Source organism: Bos mutus, chromosome 7 (assembly GCF_027580195.1).
Source record: "Bos mutus isolate GX-2022 chromosome 7, NWIPB_WYAK_1.1, whole genome shotgun sequence".
Lineage (NCBI taxonomy): Eukaryota > Metazoa > Chordata > Mammalia > Artiodactyla > Bovidae > Bos > Bos mutus.
Window position 1 is genome coordinate 43,406,987 of NC_091623.1, and position 16,911 is coordinate 43,423,897.

The 16,911-nt window shown below is 45.0% G+C and overlaps 1 pseudogene; it reads right to left on the reverse strand.

Annotated features, from left to right (window-relative positions):
* Positions 1 to 28: 28 nt before the first annotated feature.
* LOC102270508 (mitochondrial inner membrane m-AAA protease component AFG3L1 pseudogene) lies at positions 29 to 14,190 on the reverse strand (annotated as a pseudogene).
* Positions 14,191 to 16,911: the final 2,721 nt, after the last annotated feature.

Consider the following 16,911-nt stretch of genomic DNA (forward strand, 5'->3'; position numbering starts at 1 on the left):
TCACCACCTCCATGGCCCACATTCATCATCAGTCCAGCTCAGCCACCTTGTCCTGGATCTCCTGGCTGTCACCCCTGTCCCTCACATTCTGGTTTCCCACAGCGGCCAGAGGGCACCTGGGAACCCCTCAGTCAGGTCAACTCCGTCCTCTGCTCAGAATCCCCCATGGCTCCCACAGCACTTGGTGTAAAAGTCAGGGTCCTCACTGTGACTCACAAGACACGCTCAATTACGTCCTTGCCCTCACCTCCTCCCTCCCTCTCAGACACTCCTTCTACCTCCCTGTTTCTCCTTGCGGTTACTGTTCTAAGCCCATTGCAGGCAATACGGGGATGTTGCCTCTGCTGCTGCTGCTGCTGCTGCTAAGTTGCTTCAGTCATGTCCGACTCTGTGCGACCCCATAGACGGCAGCCCACCAGGCTCCCCCATCCGTGGGATTCTCCAGGCAAGAACACTGGAGTGGGTTTCCATTTCCTTCTCCAATGCATGAAAGTGAAAAGTGAATGTGAGGTCACTCAGTCATGTCCGACTCTTAGCGACCCCATGGACTGCAGCCCACCAGGCTCCTCCATCCATGGGATTTGCCAGGCAAGAGTACTGGAGTGGGGTGCCATTGCCTTCTCCAATGTTGCCTCTACCCCATGCATTTTCTTGACTGATGTCCTAGCTTGTTTCAAGGGTGGATTGGGGATCTTTGCCAAGCTGAAACAAGCCACCCTGATCTACTCTTACTTCTTTCTGGAAGACCTGGGATTTCCCTGGTGGCATAGTGGATAAGAATCTGCCTGCCAGTGCAGGGAACACGGGTTCAATCCCTGTTCCTGGAAGATCCCATATGCTGTGGATCAACTAAGCCCAGGAGCCACAACCACTGAGTCTGAGTGTTGCAACTACTGAAGCCCCTGCAATTAGAGCCTGTGCTCCACAACAGTGAGAAGCCCAGGCACCACAACAGAGAGTAGCCCCCCACTTGCCCCAATAAGAGAGCCTGCGTAACGCATTGAAGACCCAGCAGAGCCAAAAATAAAAAGACATTAAAAAAAAAGACAGAAGCCTAAACGTAGCTGCAATTTAACCCTGCAGCAGCTGAGAAGCTGTGACTTTGAATTTGCCTCAACATGTCCAAAGTCTGTTTTCCAATTATGACAGGTGAGAGTGCCTGGCCAAAAAGACGTCAGGTTACAGGGCTAGACATTGTCTTATTTGCATAACTGGAACCCATGACAGTTGCACCCATGGACAGATCTCCAGGCGAGTTGCTTGTTTCATGGGAGAGTTGGGACCCAGAAAGTTCTGAGCTTAGGACTCCCCAGGAGGCTCAGATGGTAAAGAACCCACCTGCCAATGCAGGAGACGAGGGTTCGATCCAGGGATCGGGAAGATCCTGTGGAGAAGGAAATGGCAACCCACTCCAGTATTCTTGCCTGGAGAATCCCATGGACAGAGGAGCCTGGAAGTCCATGGGGTCAAAAAGAGCCAGACAAGACTTAGTGACTAAACAACAACAACAACAACAAAGTCCTGAGCTCAGGGGCATGCCCATGCCAGCCCCATGGTGAGGGTGAGAGCCAAGGAACACATAGAACTGGGACCCGGATGCTTTCCTTTTGTACCAGGAAGCCTCCTCAACACTGGAACTGCTACGCCATCACCATCGAGCCCTCACCACTAACTGACCCTCAATGTGTATGTGGGCCTTTGTGCCCATGAAGCTTCTGGATTCGTGTGTGTGCATGTGCATGCCTGCCACCTGCAGGGCACACGTGTGTGCATTTTGCACCCCTAGTGCATGCGAGAGCCCCACCCTCCTTCTGCTATCTGCTCACATGCCCGTGTGTGCCCGTCAGGGCTGTGGTGTAGCTTCTCCAGCCAGGCAGGGGCCCTGAATCCACACTCACCATGGCCGAGAGAGGCTCCCACATTGCCTGCCAACATCACTGTCTGCTTACTGCCTGAGAGAGGAGGAGCTGAGGGCCAGGGTCCTGTTATACAGGGGGTCCCTGGAGCTGCTGTCCCAGGGGGTCCCCAGACACTAACGAGCCCCCCAGGGCTCAGGCTGGAAACACCCCGCAGGGTTTTTCCCTCCAGGAAACTGGAGACCCCAGGGTCTGCTTCTCCAGCCCACAGGATCTGTTGGTAAAAACGAGTGGGAAAGGACTCATGACAATTTCTTTTTTTGGGTGGTGGTCCCAAATGCACACCTCACTCCATCCATTCCTCCTAGTGACCCTCAGGGCCCAGCAGGTGCTGGACAAGCCTGCTGCCCCAAGGAAGGTGGGCCCTCTATACTCTGCTCTCAAAGCGGGAAGGAAGAAGTGCATCATTTTGATGTTATTCAGTTGCTCAGTTGTGTCTGACTCTTTGCGACCCCACGGACTATGGCACACCAGGCTTCTCTGTCCGTCACCAACTCCCGAAGTTTGCTCAAACTTATGTCCATCAAGTCAGTGATGCCATCCAACCATCTTATCCTCAGCGTCCCCTTCTCCTCCTGTCTTCAATCTTTCCCAGCATCAGGGTCCTTTCCAGTGAGTCAGTTCTTCGCATCAGGTGGCCAAAGTACTGGAGCTTCATCTTCAGCATCAGTCCTTCCAATGAATATTCAAGGTTGATTTCCTTTAAGATTGACTGGTTTGATCTCCTTGATCAACTAGAAGACTCTCAAGAGTCTTCTCCAGTACCACAGTTTGAAGGTATCAATTCTTCGGCTCTCTGCATTTTTTATTGTCCAGCTCTCACATCTGTACATGACTACTGGAAAAACTATAGCTGTGACTATACAGACTGTTGTCAGCAAAGTAAAGGAGAAAAGCAGAGAGATAGCTACAAAAGGAATGAAGAGGCTGAGCCAAAGTGGAAACAATGCCCAGTTATGGATGTGTCTGGTGGTGAAAATAAGTTCAACGCTGTAAAGAACAATATTGCATAGGACCCTGGAATATTAGGTCCATGAATCAAGGTAAATTGGAAGTATTCAAACACGAGATGGCAAGAGTGAACATCGACATTTTAGGTATCAGTGATGTTGCTGTACAATTTTTGTTTGTTTTAGTCACTAAGTTGTGCCCAACACTTTTGAGACCCCATGGACTGTAGCCATCCAGAATCCCTCTGTCCATGGGATTTCCCAGGCAAGCATACTGAAGTGGGTTTCTATTTCCTTTTCCAGGGGATCTTCCTGACCCAGCGATCAAACCCTCATCTGCTACTTTGGCAGGCGGATTCTGTACTGCTGTGAAGTAGTGAAGTCACTCAGTTGTGTCCTACTCTTTGCGACCCCATGGACTGTAGTCTACCAGGCTCCTCTGTTTGTGGGATTTTCCAGGCAAGAATACTGGAGTGGGTTGCCATTTCTTTCTCCAGGAGATCTTCCCAACCCAGGGATCCCGCATTGTAGGCAGACGTTTTACCTCTGAGCCACCAGGGAAGTCCCTATACTGCTGAGCCACCTGGAAAACCTTTGGCCAATATCTCTCACATTATTTTCCCCTCCATCAATTCCTGGTAACCACCACTCTACTCTGTTTATGAGTTCAGCTTTCTTACATTCCCCACATAAGTGAGATCATGCAGTATTTGTCTTTTGGTGTCTGATTTATTTCACTTAGCATAAATGGCCTCAAGGTCCTGTTGTAACAATTGGCAAGGTTTCTGTTATTACAAATGGCAAGGTTTCCTTCGATATACCATATTATATACAATATATATACATATATATAACATTATATATATTTCTTCTTTGTCTATTTTCATCCAATGCCAGACACTTAGGTTGTTTCCATGTCTTGGCTATTATGAACACTGCTGCAATGAACATAGGAGTCCAAGCTGAGCAATTTAACTTCACGAGTTAAATTTCTCAACTGTACATGAGTCCAGTCTCATGATTTTTCATACCCACCCGCTGTACACCTACAACCCCTGTCATAGTTGAAGGTCCCCCAGAAGCAGACGCTGAGACAAGGATTTGAGTGTAGGTAAGCTTATTTTCCCCGTCTATTTCCCATGAAGTGATGGGACCAGATGCCATGATCTTCGTTTTCTGAATGTTGAGCTTTAAGCCAACCTTTTCACTCTCTTCTTTCACTTTCATCAAGAGGCTTTTTAGTTTCTCTTCACTTTCTGCCATAAGGGTGGTGTCATCTGCATATCTGAGGTTATTGATATTTCTCCCGGCAATCTTGATTCCAGCTTGTGTTCTTTCCAGCCCAGCGTTTCTCATGATGTACTCTGCATAGAAGTTAAATAAGCAGGGTGACAATATACAGCCTTGACGTACTCCTTTTCCTATTTGGAAGCAGTCTGTTGTTCCATGTCCAGTTCTAACTGTTGCTTCCTGACCTGCATATAGGTTTCTCAAGAGGCAGGTTAGGTGGTCTGGTATTCCCATCTCTTTCAGAATTGTCCACAGTTTATTGTGATCCAGGCAGTCAAAGCATCGGTATAGTCAATAAAGCAGAAATAGATGATTTTCTGGAACTCTCTTGCTTTTTCGATGATCCAGCAGATGTTGGCAATTTGATCTCTGGTTCCTCTGCCTTTTCTAAAACTAGCTTGAACATCAGGAAGTTCACGGTTCACATATTGCTGAAGCCTGGCTTGGAGAATTTTGAGCATTTCTTTACTAGCATGTGAGATGAGTGCAATTTTGCAGTAGTTTTAGCATTCTTTGGCATTGCCTTTCTTTGGGATTGTAATGAAAACTGACCTTTTCCAGTCCTGTGGCCACTGATGAGTTTTCCAAATTTGCTGGCATATTGAGTGCAGCACTTTCACAGCATCATCTTTCAGGATTTGAAATAGCTCAACTGAAATTCCATCACCTCCACTAGCTTTGTTCGTAGTGATGCTCTCTAAGGCCCACTTGACTTCACATTCCAGGATGTCTGGCTCTAGGTGAGTGATCACACCATCGTGATTATCTTAGTCGTGAAGATCTTTTTTTGTACAGTTCTTCTGTGTATTCTTGCCACCTCTTCTTAATATCTTCTGCTTCTGTTAGGTCCATACCATTTCTGTCCTTTATCCAGCCCATCTTTGCATGAAATGTTCCCTTGGTATCTCTAATTTTCTTGAAGAGATCTCTAGTCTTTCCCATTCTGCTGTTTTCCTCTATTTCTTTGCATTGATTGCTGAGAAAGGCTTTCTTATCTCTTCTTGCTATTCTTTGGAACTCTGCATTCAGATGCTTATATCTTTCCTTTTCTCCTTTGCTTTTCACTTCTCTTCTTTTCACAGCTATTTGTAAGGCCTCCCGAGACAGCCATTTTGCTTTTTTGCATTTCTTGTCTGAAATGCAGTACTTGGATGCAATCTCAAAAACGACAGAATGATCCCTGTTCGTTTCCAAGGCAAACCATTCAATATCACAGTAATCCAAGTCTATGCCCCAATCAGTAATGCTGAAGAAGCTGAAGTTGAACGGTTCTATGAAGACCTACAAGACCTTTTAGAACTAACACCCAAAAAAGATGTCCTTTTCATTATAGGGGACTGGAATGCAAAAGTAGGAAGTCAAGAAACATCTGGAGTAACAGGCAAATTTGGCCTTGGAATACGGAATGAAGCAGGGCAAAGGCTAATAGAGTTTTGCCAAGAGAATGCACTGGTCATAGCAAACACCTTCTTCCAATAACACAAGAGAAGACTCTACACATGGACATCACCAGATGGTCAACACCGAAATCAGATTGATTATATTCTTTGCAGCCAAAGATGGAGAAGCTCTATACAGTCAGCAAAAACAAGATCGAGAGCTGACTGTGGCTCAGATCATGAACTCCTTATCGCCAAATTCAGACTTAAATTGAAGAAAGTAGGGAAAACCACTAGACCATTCAGGTATGACATAAATCAAATCCCTTATGATTATACAGTGGAAGTGAGAAATAGATTTAAGGGACTAGATCTGATAAAGTGCCTGATGAACTATGGATGGAGGTTCATGACATTGTACAGGAGACAGGGATTAAGACCATCCCCATGGAAAAGAAATGCAACCATGCCGTCTGAACTCCAAACTCATAAATCCAACAATTAAAAACCAATCAGTGTCAGAACGATGCCTTCAAAAATTCCCTCCTCCATAAAGTAATGAAAGTGAAAGTGTTAGTCCCTCAGTCATGTCTGACTCTTTGCGATCCCATGGACTGTAGCTCACCAGGCTCCTCTGTCCATGGAATTCTCCAGGCAAGAATACTAGAGTGGGTTGCCATGCCCTCCTCCAGGGGATCTTCCTGACCCAGGGATAAAACCCAGATCGCCAGCATTTCAGGCAGATTCTTTACAATTTGAGCCACCAGGGAAACCCCTAAAAAAGCAATGAGAAAACTAAAAATAGATAGTGGTACTGATGGCATAATCTTGTAAATATACTACAATCCCCTGAATGGTGCACTTTAAATATGTGAATTTTATAGTATTTGAATTATATTTCAATTTAAAAAATCAATCAATGTAATCTACCATATTATCAAACTAAAGAAGAAAACTTATATATTGACACAGAAAAAGCACTTGACAAAATCCATCACTATTAGCACACTAGTAATAAGAGACTTCCACAACTTGATATACTTCTACCCAAAACCTACAGCTAACACTTTACTTAATGGTGAAAGATTTAATGTTTTCCCTCTAAAATGTAAAACAAGACCAGGATGTCTCCTTTCACCACATCTATTCATTATTGTATTGAAGTCAAGTCTCATAAAATAAGGCAAGGAATTCCTAGCAAAACATAAAAGAAAAAGCATTTTGACTGGGCTTTAGTAAAACTAGAAATGTCTGCGTTATGAAAGATACAGTTAGAAGAGTGAAAAGTTAAGACATTTGAAATAAAGATATTTGCAAATATCTGACAAAAGATTGTTATCTAGAACATATAGAGAACTCCAAAAATCAACAGTAAGAAAACAAAAAAAGTCTTCAGTTGGGTTCAGTTCAGTCGCTTAGTTGTGTCCAACTCTTTGTGACCCCATGAACCACAGCACACCAGGCCTCCCTGTCCACCACCAACTCCCGGAGTTCACCCAAACCCATGTCCATCGAGTCGGTGATGCCATCCAACCATCTCATCCTCTGCCATCCCCTTCTCCTCCTGCCCTCAATCTTTCCCAGCATCAGGGTCTTTTCAAATGAGTCAGCTGTTTGCATCAGGTAGCCAAAATACTGGAGTTTCAACTTCAACATCAGTCCTTCCAGTGAACACCCAGGACTGATCTCTTTTAGGATGGACTGGGATTATTGATATTTCTCCCAGCAATCTTGATTCCAGCTTAAAAATGGACAAAACAGGGACTTCCCTAGTGGTCCAGTGGTTAAGAATCCCCCTTGTAATGCAGAGAACACTGGTTTGATCTCTGATCCTGGAAAATCCCACACGCCATGAGGCAACTAAGCCTGCATGCCCTAGAGCCTACGCTCCACACAAGAGGGACCACCACTATGAGAAGCCTCACAGCACAGCTAGAGTGTAGCCCCTGCTCACTACAACTAGAGAAAGCCCACATGCAGCCAAAGGAAGACCCAGTGCAGCCAAAAATAAAATAAACTAATTTTTTAAATGGACAAAACACACAAGACAAACATTTCACTAAAGAGGATATACAGATGGCAAATAAATACATGAAAATATGATCAAATCATTAGCCATTAGGAAAATGCATATAAAAACCTCAATTAGATACATCTGTGCATCTAATCAGAGAAGACAATGGCACCCCACTCCAGTACTCTTGCCTGGAAAATCCCATGGATGGAGGAGCCTGGTAGGCTGCAGTCCATGGGGTCGCTAAGAGTCGGACACAACTGAGTGACCTCACATTCACTTTTCACTTTCACGAATTTGGAGAAGGAAATGGCAACCCACTCCAGTGTTCTTGCCTGGAGAATCCCAGGGACGGCGGAGCCTGGTGGGCTGCCGTCTATGGGGTCGCACAGAGTCGGACACGACTGAAGCGACTGAGCAGCAGCAGCAGCAGTGCATCTAATAAAATGGCAAAAGATAAAAACAAAACAACAACAATAACAAAACTTGACGATACCAAGTGCCAATGAGGATGTGGAACTGGAGGTTTCAGACATTGTTGTAAATGCAAAATTGCATATAGCCTCTCTTGAAAACAATGTGGAAGTTTCTTATAAAGTTAAACATCTTTACCATATGGGCCAATAATTCCACTTCTACATATTTTTCCTAGGAAATGAAAACATACATCCACACAAAAACCTATCCATGAAATGTTTATGACAGCCATATTTAAAACTGCCAGAAACTGGTCACAATGCCGATGTCCTTCAATAAGTAAAGGGTTAAACAAACTGTGATATATCCTTATAGTGGAATACTACTCAGAAATGAAAAATAGAAACTTACTGAAACATGGAAGAAAAGCTATGACAAACCTAGACAGTGTATTAAAAAGCAGAGACATCACTTTGCCAGTAAAGGTCCCTATAGTCAAAGCTATGGTTTTTCCCGTAGTCATGTATGGATGTGAGAGTTGGACCATAAGGAAGGCTGAACACCGAAGAACTGATACTTTTGAACTGTGGTGTTAGGGAAGACTCTTGAGAGTCCCTTGGACAGCAAGGAGATCAAATCAGTCAATTCCAAAGGAAATCAACCCTGAATATTCATTGGAAGAACTGATGTTGAAGCTGAAGTTCCAATACTTGGCCACCTGATGCGAAGAGCAAACTCACTGGAAAAGACCCTGACGCTGGAAAGATTGAGGGCAGGAGGAGAAGGGGGTGACAGAGGATGAGATGGTTGGATGGCATCACTGACTCGATGGACATGAATTTGAGCAAACTCCAGGAGACAGTGAAGGACAGGGAAGCCTGGCATGCTGCAGTCCATGGGGTTCTCAAGGAGTCAGACAGAGAACTTAGCAACTGAGCAACAACTGAAACATGAATCAAAGGAGGCGGAGTGACTGTTTAGTAGTTGTTTCCACAGAATTCCTGCTTCCACAAAACTGATAACCCTTAAATATACCCCACCCCCCAGTTCCAGAGCAGAGACTGATTGCTTTAAGAAATAAGCACATTCTTTTTTTTTTTGGTGGTAAAGCTGAATTAGCTGATGCACTATCAAAGGTGTCAAAAACTTAAAGATTGTTGAGAGGCAAAACCCAACAATTTTATTTCAAGATAGCAAGTTGCCCTGGCATACAAAAAAAAAACACAGAAAAAGTTTATTTGGTGGTCACTGCATGAATCTTGAAACCAAATTCCAGATTGATGATACTGATAAAAGATGGTAGTTATTAATTAATCCATGTTCAGTTCAGTCACTCAGTCATGTCCAACTCTTTGCAACCCCGAGACCCAAGGACTGCAGCATGCCAGGGTTCCCTGTCCTTTACCAACTCCCAGACCTTATTCAAACTCATGTCCATAGAGTCGGTGATGCCATCCAACCATCTCATCCTCTGTCATCCCCTTCTCCTCCCACCTTCAATCTTTCCCAGCATCAGGGTCTTTTCAAAAGAGTCAGTTCTTCACATCAGGTGGCCAAATTATTGGAGTTTCATTTTCAGCATCAGTCCTTTCAATGAATATTCAGGACTGATTTCCTTTAGGATGGACTGGTTTGATCTCTTTGCAGTCTGCGGGACTCTCAAGAGTCTTCTTCAATACCACAGTTCAAAAGCATCAGTTCTTTGGTGCTCAGCTTTCTTTATTGTCCAACTCTCACATCCATACATGACTACTGGAAAAACCATAGCTTTGACTAGACAGACCTTTGTTGGCAAAGTAATGTCTCTGCTTTATAATATGCTGTCTAGGTTGGTAATAGCTTTTCTTCCAAGGAGCAAGCGTCTTTTAATTTCATGGCTGCAGTCACCATCTGCAGTGATTTTGAAGCCCAAAGAAATAAAGTCTCTCACTGTTTCCATAGTTTCTCCATCTATTTGCTATGATGAGATGGGACTGGATGCCATGATGTTAGTTTTTGAATGTTGAATTTTAAGCCAACTTTTTTACTCTCCTCTTTCACTTTCATCAAGAGGCTCTTTAGATCTTCTTCACTTTCTGCCATAAAGTTGGTGTCACCTATGTATTTGAGGTTGTTGATATTTCTCCCAGCAATCTTGACTCCAGCTTGTGCTTCATCCAGCCCAGCATTTCACATGATGTACTCTGCATAGAAGTTAAATAAGCAGGGTGACAATATACAGTCTTGTTGTACTCCTTTCCCTATTTGGAACCAGTCTGTTCTTCCATATACAGTTCTAACTGTTGCTTCTTGACCTGCATACAGATTTCTCAGGAGACAGGTAAGGTGGTCTGGTATTCCCATCTCTTTCAGAATTTTCCACAGTTTATTGTGATCCACATGGTCAAAGGCTTTGGTGTAGTCAGTAAAGCAGAAGTAGATGTTTTTCTGGAACTCTCTTGCTTTTCAATTACTCAGAGGATGATGGCAATTTGATCTCTGGTTCCTCTCCCTTTCTAAATCCAGCTTTAACATCTGGAAGTTCATGGTTCACATACTGCTGAAGCCTGGCTTGGAGAATTTTGAGCATTACTTTGCTACCGTATGAGATGAGTGCAGTTGTGCAGTAATTTGAAGATTCTTTGGCATTGACTTTCTTTGGGATTGGAATGAAAACTGACCTTTTCCAGTCCTGTGGCCACTGATGAGTTTTCCAAATTTGCTGGCATATTGAGTGCAGCACTTTCACAGCATCATCTTTTAGGATTTGAAATAGCTCACCTGGAATTCCATCCCGTTATCCACACTAGCCCACTGCAAACTAATTTACATTGCCCGCCAGAACTCTCCCACATAACCTTGTTATGGGTGGGGACTCCCGTGTTGGCTCCCGACAATCATATATACGTAAATGAGTCTCTGTTAGTACTGACACCTCCTTCTCACTCCCCATAGGATTTAAGTTCTAGTTTCAGCCATCTTATGGGTTAAACGTGCTTGGTCTAACAGAGAACTATTTAGATGTTGTCAAGCAAGATTTTCTTTATTTGATGGTAACAACAGAGGCTACAGTTTAGTACTTAAACCAGCAGTTAATAGGGACCTTCTATTCGGCTGCCGTCTATGGGGTCACAGAGTCGGACACGACTGAAGCGACTTAGCAGCAGCAGCAGCAGCATTCAGGCAGAGTAACTAAAAGCAGCTGTGAAAACTGCAAAGAAAACTAGAGACAGGACAAGAGGCAGTGAAAGCCTGACTGCTGTAAGCTGGTACACACCCCTGCATTTCAGCAAGCACAGGAAAGCCAAAGTCACTGACTGCTTTCCTCACTGACTTGAATTGACAGTTTCTTCTCCAACCATCTTGTTACTGGTTGCATTCTACTGCTGCTGCTACTGCTAAGTCGCTTCAGTCGTGTCTGACTCCATGCGACCCCATAGACGGCAGCCCACCAGGCTCCCCCGTCCCTGGGATTCTCCAGGCAAGAACACTGGAGTGGGTTGCCATTTCCTTCTCCAATGTGTGAAAGTGAAAAGTGAAAGTGAAGTCGCTCAGTCGTGTCTGACTCTTTGCGACCCCATGGACTGCAGCCCACCAGGCTCCTCTGTCCGTGGGATTTTCCAGGCAAGAGTACTGGAGTAGGGTGCCATTGCTTCAGGTTGCATGTGCTTTAATTTGCTTCCTGGGGGTCCCAGAGGCTGCTCTCCAGGCAGAGGCGCCAGGCTGGGCTCTCCTGCAGCGGGCCCCCCATGCCAGCCCTGCAGACCCTCGGGAAGGGCCGTGTCCTCCTCCAGGCCTCCCGTGCCCTCCACGAGCTCCTCGTAAGTGATCTTCTCAGCGAACGGCCGCGGCCCAAGCAGCTCCACCATGTCAGCCCGCTCCAGCACCTCCTTCTTCAGCAGCCGCCTGCCCAGCTTGTCCACCTTGTCCACCTGCTCACAGTAGCATATGAGCAGGTCCAGAGTGCATGCAAGCGCGGAGCCGATGAGCCACCGCACCTCCTTGTCTATGAGCTGGGCCATGGCCTCGCTGAATGGCTTCTCCACCAGCGCCTCTCCTGGCCACGGGAGGTCGAAGGACACCTGGCCCAGCTTCTCGCTCATCCCGAACTGCATGATCTGAGCCTAGGCGCTCTGGGTGACCTTCCTCAGGTCATCCTGGGCCCCCGTGGTGACCCGCCCGAAGAACAGCTGCTCAGCCATGCGGCTGCCCAACATGGCACACAAGCGGTCAAAGAGCTGCTCCAGTGTGTACAGGTACTACTCCCTGGGCAGGCACTGGGCATAGCTGAGCCCCTTGCCCCGGGGGACAATGGACACCTTGAGCAGGGAGTCTGCATGTTCCAGGAACCAGCCCACCACCTCATGGCCAGCCTCGTGGTAGACCACCATCATCTTCTCGCAGGGCTGCAGGACCTGTGTCTTCTTCTCAAGGCCTCCAATGACCCTCTGGATGGCCTGCTCGAAGTGCTTCTCCCCGACACAGGGGTTTAGGTGGCGGGTGGCAATCAGGGCGGTTTCGTTGCAAACATTAGAAATATCAGCACCTGTGAAGCCTGGAGTGAGGGCCGCAAGCTTCCTCGCCAGGGCATCCTTGCTGAGGCTCTCGTCCAACTTGAGTGGACGCAGGTGGACCCTGAAGATAGACGACCTGCCTTTGATGTCCGGGGGGCCAGTGTAAATCTGATGGTCGAAGCGGCCCGGCCACATCAGGGCTGGGTCAAGGACGTGGGGACGGTTGGTGCTGGCCAGCACGATGACGTTCGTGGTAGAGTTGAATCCGTCCATCTCCACGAGCAGCTGGTTCAGGGTGTTCCGCTCACTCCGGCCTCCAAAGTGCCTGCAGCCACGCTTCTGGCCAATTGCATCAATCTCATCAACAAACAAGATACAGGGAGCATTTTTCCGGGCCACTGCAAACATGTCATGAACCCAAGCTGGGCCAACACCAACAAACATCTCCAGGAACTCAGACCCATTCATGGTGATGAAGGGCACACCAGCCTCCCCCACGATTGCCTTGGGGAGAAGCGTCTTGCCAGTACCAGGAGGACCTGTGAGCAGGGGTCCCTTTGGAATTTTGGCCCCAAGGTCCTGGTACTGTTTGGAGTTCTTCAGGGAATTCACAAACTCCGTGATCTCCAGCTTGGCCTCTTCGCAACCAGCCACGTCTGCAAACCGCACACCGATGTCATCCTTGATGGTCTTGGCTATTGTCTCACCAATGCCAAAGAGGCCCCCTCCTCGCCCACCATGCCCAGCCCCCATCAGACCCCACCTCATGGCATAGAGGAAGATGCCAATCAGGAGAAGGGTGGGCACCAGGCTTCACAAGAAAGTCCCATCACTCTCTAGTTAAATATAAAGAATCAGTCTTCATAGTAAAATCATCTTTTCAGAAGAGCTATACACAATACATTCAAAACCACTGACTGTTTTTTCTTCTTTGTTTCCTTGAACTTGTAGGTGGTTGAATCTCTTGTGTTTCTTCTTTTTCACCAGATATGGGCTGTTTGAAAACTATTTCATTATCTTTATCATCATCATTCATTTTAGCCACTTGAGATTTTTGTTTTTCCAAAAATGTTGGTGTACAAATTGGTGTGGGACCCTGGCTATCCACAGCCTTCTCAGGAGTGTTAGGAGTGACTGAAGCTGCTTTCTTCTTACATACAACCTGGTGCTTTCTGGAATTTCAAGGACCAGTGTTCGAGCATTTTCCTCATTTTTATGTAAGACCTTAACCAATGAAGGGAAACTATAATCAATTCTCTTTTTAGCCAGTCTCTTCCTGAGTAATTTTTCCTCCGTTTTAAACCACTCCTCCGTCCATAGCTTTTAAAGAAGCGACTGATTCTGATTGTACCATTTCACTGCTGGATATGATGACCTTTTAAATAGTATATGCCACTCTCAAAAAGTTCTTCATGTATCTTTTCAGGTGGTATAAAATGACACTTCAAGAGTCTTTCACCAAAAAGGTAGCTGTTCATTGTTTCAGCAGCTATTTTGGCAACATCTTCAGACTCAAACTCCACAAAGCCATAGCCTTTGCTACTTCCAGTCTTTTTTACCCCTGGACAGTCTGAATTTTGTAACAGTGCCAAACTGGAAGAAATATACTCAGATCTGGGTTTCATAAAGTGATGGTGGTAAGCAAACCTGAGCCACCTCCTTTTTAAATTTGGCATCCTCCTGTAGGTTTAGGGACAGGAGTGGCTTAGCTGGGTCATTGAAGGCTGCCATTCCACCAACTTGTACGCAGATGAGAAATCAACACATTCTATATCCCATTGCCGTAGTGATTGGCTAGTGCCGTGATGTTCAAAAGCAAGTTTTCATTGCTTGGCAATTGGCAACATCTGGAAACATTTTTGGTTATCACTATGGAAGAGTGGATGCTGCTGGCATCTAGTGGGTGGAGGTCAGGGATGCTGTTAAACATCCTACAATGCAAAGGACAACCTTCTACAGCAAAGAGTGATTTGGCCCTAAATGCCAGTATTACCAACATTGAGGGACACTAGGCTAGAGGATAAATATGTGACCCAGTTGAAGTCAATACAAAATCAACCCCAAGATTGAAAGCTTCTCAACTCTCTGGAATGTACAAGATGGTCTATGATCCTTACACCTATTTTGTTAACACAGAGAGGGAAGATCAGAGCTGTGGAGGTGGGAAGAGAAGCCAGGTTGAGTATCATGTGGAGCCTGGGGGTGAAATGTTGACCTCATTTGAGCCACTAGATGAAATCTCCCCTGAAGCTGGTCCTTTTCAGTTATATGAATCGGTTGGTTTTTGTTTGTTTTAGCTAGCTGGGTAGACTTTTGTGTTACCTGCAACCAAGAGTGCACCAGCTGACAGGAATGAACACTAAACTTCCTCTTTCCTGGAGGAGCCCAGTCTAAACACAGCCTTGTCTTGTGCACAATTATCTGCAAGACATAAAAACCCGTTCAAGCTGGAGTACTTATTAAACGATGCAGCAGTCTCTCCAAACCCCAAGGAAGCATGAAGTATAGTTGAGATCCGTGCAAAACCAGCCTTAGGCACTTAGAAGGCAATTAATAAATACCCACTGATGGCAAAGCTATAGTTTTTGCAGGAATCATGTATGGATGTGAGAGTTGGACCATAAAGAAGGCTGAGTGCCAAAGAATTGATGCTTTCAAATTGTGGAGCTGGAGAAGACTTTTGAGAATCCCTCAGAAAGCAAGGAGTTCAAACAAGTTAATCCTAAAGGAAATCAACTCTGAATATTCACTGGAAGGACTGATGCTGAAGTTGAAACTCCAATCTTTTGACCACCTGATTTGAAGATCTGAATCATTGAAAAAGACCCTGATGCTGGCAAAGATGGAGGGCTGGAGGAGAAAGGGGTGACAGAGGATGAGATGGTTGGATGGTCTCACCAATTCGATAGACATGAGTTTGAGCAAACTCCAGGAGATAGTGAGGGACAGGGAAGCCTGGCATGCTGCAGTCAGTCCATGGGGTCACAAAGAGTCAGACACGACTTAGAGACTGAAGAACGAATAACATTGATGTCAATGGAATATATGTTCAATTAACTGGAATTTCCATTTGGAAATGAAGTACTCAACATCCTGGAACCATTTGAGTGCTCATCTCTGATTCTCCCATAGAATCTGATCCTCCCAAAGAAGACTGCATAGTTCCAGTCTTCTGCTGTTTTCTCATCAGTACCCAGCACCCCAAATTGTCCATCAATATTTCTTCATCTGTCTTGGCCTTAGTAGCTCCACCAAATGATAGCTTTCTTGGCATCCTCATTTTAAAAACATTCTCAAGCAAGAATCTGATTGGCTCAACTTTAGTTAGGTGGCCATCCCTAGTCCAGTCAATGGAGTCATCCATCAAAAGAGGAAGCAAAAGTGGGTCAGCAGGTGAACCAGATGGTTTGGTCCCAAGATGAAAGCTCAAGTTACCAACCAGGGTTCTTGTACACCTTCATCAATAGAATTGATCAGAGGCCAGATAAGAAATTCCGGCAATCTTGTGTTATATTTAGCTGTCATATATTTTTTGTTTCCTTCAGTCTGGAAAAGTTTCTCATTCTTTTCTTGACCTTCATCATCTTGACACTTTTGAAGATTACAGACCAGTTATTCTGTAGAATGCCCATTAGTCTGGATTTATCTGATAATTCCCCATGATTACATTCAAGATATGCATCTTTGGCAGAAATACCAGACAAGTGACACTGTTCTTCTCATTACATCATATCAGATGGTGCAAATTTCAATTTCTCACATTACTGATAACAAATTGATGTCTTGATTACGATAGTATCTACCAGTCTTCACTAAAGTTACTCATTTTTCTTTTGTAAATAGCAAGTACTTTGTGGTGAGGTACTTGGAGACTTTGAAACTTTCACATTCCCAATCAGACTTCAATCAATGTATTTATTTATGTTGGGATGGATTAATGGTTTTCTACTTTATTCAGCTGGTTATCATCTGTTAGTATCATTTGTTTGATGTTTCATTTTTTCCTTGCTTTTACTACTGGGTGCCCCTTTAAGATGACATTTTTTATCTTTTAACATGTCTCTATGAGGATGCCCTTTTCACCCCACTTGGGAGTGGGCACCTTCATCGGGTTTCCCTCCTGCCCCACCTCTTGGATGCCCTCCTTCCCCTGCTCACACTCTGGCACCCTCCTCTGGGCTGCTTCGGTTCCATCCCAACCCTCTGTCAGTGGCAGAGACTTCTTTCCTGCATTCTGAACTGAATCCTTCTGTTATATAGAAATATATTATCGGGACAATTAACAAACTTGAATGGCTTCTTCAAATTATACAGTAGTAATGTATCAATGTTAATTTTCTGATCTTGATAATTATATTAAGGACATGTACAAAACTGTTCTTATTTTTAGGAAATATACCAAACAGAATTCAAAAATGATCAGGAATCACATAAGTAATTTTCTCTCAAAAG